Raw genomic sequence first — 5,050 nt, forward strand, 5'->3', positions numbered from 1 at the left:
GTCCTCGCCTTGTGAGCAGATGACAAATCCTGCTGAAACTCTATTGTTGACTACTGGGTAGGTTGCTGCTCATATGCATCACATCTGTCTCCAATATAGTGTTCTGATAAATTTTGTTGGAGGTTTTCACCCCTTTCTTGCAGAAATGGAACTCATTGGTGCCATTATACTTTCCTCTCATCTAACAAAGTCTGAGCTAGGATGATGACTCCTCATTATGCTCAATAGTTTCTGATGAACTCCTTGTTCAGTTTTAAGCTCAAACCCTGCTAATTTGATGATCAGAGTTTCCTCAATTATAAAAATAATATCCACTGTGAAAATGATAATCCTGTTTCCATTTGACATACAATGCTGGATGTGTTTAACACCTCAGCGCCGACCTCTATACGTGGTATAGACCCCCTTTTCTTCCGTAGCCGCCGACCTCTATACGTGGTATAGACCCATACATGGTTTTGCATTTACGGCTATAGCGCGAAGAGTTTTGGTGTTATGGATATGCAAATTGTTTTGTTTCCAAGAAGACATTTTCGGGTTTATCAGTGTTCTTAATAAGAATTGAAAATCGTTAAAGTGTAGTTGCTTTTGCAAGGATAAGTATTTGTCAATTATGTCTGAGCACCAATCCCTGCTTTTTTTAATAGTCCGTTTGCTTCATTCTTTCCCACAGAATAAAATAAAGAAACGATGATCTGAGAAGTTTGTCTTTTCGTGTGATGTTCTTTGCTCTAATTTTGTATTAAGTGTGCGGTTTATTTATTATATTTGTCTTTATTTCTCAGCTTGTAGTCTTTTCGTAACTCTCCACGAGTGCTCTGTGTAAGCATCAGTTAGTGCTGCTTTCTGTCATACGACACGAGAAGCAGTTGTGCATGGTATCTATCTCGTTTGAAAGACGATGTATCGACCTTTTAATCTGAAATATGTATCGAGTTGGTTTGATTTGTCATAAATGTTATTAACCTCATTCAGTTTCGTCCTGCCGCTTTCGGTCCCGCTGCAGCTTCATCAGCTTGTGTGACGCACCGCGCTCAATGGCTAGCTCCTGCTGAGAGAAACGTGCTTGAAATATTCTATAATTCAAATGAAAGTTTAGTCGGAAGTATTAGCAGTAGTGATAATGAAATAGATGATGTGGCTGTGGCCGATGCAGTGGTAAATGATGAGAGTGACGATGAGGAGGAACCAGTACTTGGAAATTTCGTGTAGCAGACTATAGATACGCATACAGTTCAAAGGAAAGTTTTCAACAGTGAATTATGATTCCTAGATTCTCCAGTAATATTTAGACAAGTCACAGGGACAAACATTGAGCAGTTATCTTATCAGTTTCAGCTGATGGAAGGTTTGTTTACGTAGTACAAAATACGCCTCTCGGGAGGGAAACGAAATATTCAAGGCCGGCGCGCATCAGATAATACAGTTCCAAGGTTGTAGAAAATACGTTTTATCAGGAAATTAGCACCCAAAAGTGAGAAATCCAAACCTCAGAGACGTATCGCGTGTTCAAAACACAGTGAAAAGAAGACATCGGTGTACTGCTGCCGGCAGTGTGCCTTGGGTCTCTGTCTCGAAGAGTGCTTCGAACTCTATCACACGGAACTAAATTACTAAGGAAATGTGAAACAATTATGTAATTATCTTCATGTACATAGTTCTACTATAAGGAATTCCAAATTTCGTGAATATCGGGCTACTCTTATACTAGTAGTAACGCTTTAAGTGAATCAATGTATTTCAGTCGTGCGTAGTTGAAATCTCATCCGGCCGCGGGGTAGGAAGCTCTTTGAACGGCTGCGACGCTGAGGGGTTAAATTTTAGCTGCCCCTGCTGCTTCAGCTGTGGAGTAAGGAAGTGACCTAAACTCCACTCTTTGGCACACAAGAGATTGACATCTGAAATGTCCACTGTTTGAACCAGCCTCCTTGTTTTCATGGTGGGTGGTTGTCCCTATCTTGGATGGTCATCAATTGTCCCAGTCTTGGTGAACCTTTGGACAATTTGAGACAAAAATGTCCTGCTGATTTTCAGTTTTTTATGAGTTGTGAAAATTTTGGAAACTGATTTCCATGAATTATGAAATGCTACTGAAAATCCACAGCCTGTTTCCAGTCATTCAACCTGGTCAGGAATGGAATGAAGGAAACCTCCATCTAGTAGCTAGGATAGGAATTGTGCCTGCTGCCGCAACCTGGCACACTCCCTTGGGGGAGCCGATGCCCTTAGATGTTAGGCCCCTATAAACCAACAAGCATCATCATCATCACCCCTCTGGGGCAATGAATAATGACTGAGAGATGAAATGAAAGGTTATTGGAGAGTGTTGCTGGTATGAAAGATAACAGAGAAAACAAGTACCTGGAGAAAAAACTATCTTATCTCCACCCTGTCCAGCACAAGTCTCACATGGAGTGACTGGGATTTGAACCATGGAACCCCGCGATGAGAGGCTGGCATGCTGCTGCTTGAGCCGTGGAGGCTTGTTTTGAAATGTTACTACTACTATACAATTTTCGTAATCCGCCCACTCCATTACTAAAACTTAGGCAAACACACTTTCTCTTTTGTAGCTGAACTCACAATTATAACCTCCATGCTTAGTTAAAGGGTTATTCCTGACCGTTAAGATTAGTTATACATTGTATGTCAGAATTTTGTATCAGTATTTATGGTAAGACTAGATATAGAATATGATTAGCCATTTTCAAGTACTGGAAATTGTAATAATGTTATTTGTTTAATGTCCCACTAACTACTCTTTTACAGTTTTCGGAGACGCCGAGGTGCCGGAATTTAGTCCTGCAGGAGTTCTTTTACGTGCCAGTAAATCTACCAACACGAGGCTGACGTATTTGAGCACCTTCAAATACCACCGGACTGAGCCAGGATCGAACCTGCCAAGTTGGGGTCAGAAAGCCAGCGCCTTAACCGTCTGAGCCACTCAGCCCGGCACTGGAAGTTGTGAGAAAGCTGATGTATGTATTTCCGTGAGTGACCCATCGTTTTAAATCCAATAGTTCTAAGGTTCTGGGAAAAATAGTTCGTATGGGATTGCTGCATCAATCTCCTCAAGTACTTCCAAGGTCTTTGTTCATTATGAGCTTTTCTTTGTTAATGCCCTGTACACGCCCCTGCGGTTTGTTCCTATAATTGGAAACATTGTGTAATGTATGAGCAATGGATAGGAATCTCTTATCTGAATACAGGTCTGTTATTGTCAACTTCTAGTACAAACTGAAAATAAGATTTTCTTTTTATTTACCTATTCGATGTACAGTATCCCATCAATTGAAATGAATAGTCAGGGTGATGAGAATCCAAGTTGTCTGCTTCATATTCTTTTGTTAGAGGAAGTCTCATTGGATTAAAAGCAATTTTTGTGGGTTATTCTATGATAATTGAATATTACGAGGGCTATTTTTTTCTGACCTCCTATTGGTCGCAAAATTAAAAATCACTGTGAGAAGCCAATGAAGCCGTATAGCAGATGTGTTGCACAATGTCTCTAGTATGCCTATCGACCACGTCAAATCGTACTTGTCAATTCTGAACACACAGTCAGCACACAAACATGCCTTGTGTAATAAAGTCTCCCACCAAGTGTGAAGTGCGTGCTGTCACTCAATTTCTTCATGCTGAGGGGTGCAATACGCTGAAATTCATTGATGAATGAGTAATGCGTACAATAAAACTTTCATGAGTGACAGCAGAGTGTGGCAATGGTGCAGGAACTTTGAAGCAGGACATACAGACATTCATGATGCAGGTGGTCAGGGACGGAAGTAAATGTCAACCAATGATGTTGTTCAGCGAATGGATCAAACGATTTAAGAAAATTGCATTTCACCCATCAGCATAAAGAAACCGAATGACGGCACGCACTTCACACTTGGCCGATGAGATTCATAAACTGTATGTCTCCATCTTTTGGAGTGGTTTTTCACACTGGTAGAATGCATTCCCCTGTTAAATCCTTTTAGTGATCTCGAAGTCTAGCCATGCATCCTATATCAGTTCGCTTGTCAAGTACTTGAATCTCACCATAGTTTCAAGGTTTTGTCCCTTTATTTTTATAATTCCTAAAAGGGTATTGCAAGTCTAGCATTACCTGAATGTTTAACACATGGACAATCCACTGCAACAGTTTCACACCTATCAAATTTTCTTCAAGGCATTGTTGTAGGTAAATTTCTTTTGTGACAGAATGTCTCAACAGAGAAGCATTGCCCTGTTAAACTAACAAGAGAAAATGGTGTTGATGTGAAGTTCAGTAAAATTCACAGCATATAAAGGTGATGGGTCCAAAGCAACATGTGCAAAATATTACATTTCTTAGCTGCCTGTAGTTCTTCGCCAGAATTATCTGGAGAGTATACACTTACAAACTACACTGTTGACATGGCAGAGCCATCCTCTAGGAATGCTGTAGTACCTTTGTGTCCTAATCTGCCAGGCTGAATGGCTCAGATGGTTTAGGCACTGTCCTAACCTCAACTTGGCAGGTCCGATCCTGGCTCAGTCCAGTGGTATCTGAAGGTGCTCAAATACGTCAGCCTCGTGTCGGTAGATTTACTGGCATGTAAAAGAACTCCTGCGGGACTAAATTCTGGCACCTCAGCATCTCCAAAAACTGCAGGCGTAGTTAGTGGGGCATAAAGCAAATATCATTATTATTGCTATTATTCAACTACAAAACAGACAAAATGGCTCTAACATGCATTGAAAAACATATTGCACAGGAGTTGTATGTCCTTTTGCTGCAACATATTGGAGACAATGTTATGGTGGGAGAATGGACATTGTGGTGTGAGAGTGATGAGTTGCCTAAAATATTATATTGGTACTGTAAATAGGCTATTTGAGAGCTGGTTGTATATACCCCACTCTAGCTTCCACTCACTGCATCAGGATCTATAGGCATTTGTAAAACTTAATACCTTATACATACTACCCTGAAACTAAAATAATTCAAGTTGAAAATTTCATTAGATTCCACTGTTGGCAGCCCTGAAGATGGTTTTCTGTGGTTTCCCATTTTCACACCAGG

The sequence above is a fragment of the Anabrus simplex genome, chromosome X (genome assembly GCF_040414725.1).
Source record: "Anabrus simplex isolate iqAnaSimp1 chromosome X, ASM4041472v1, whole genome shotgun sequence".
Classification (NCBI taxonomy): Eukaryota; Metazoa; Arthropoda; class Insecta; order Orthoptera; family Tettigoniidae; genus Anabrus; species Anabrus simplex.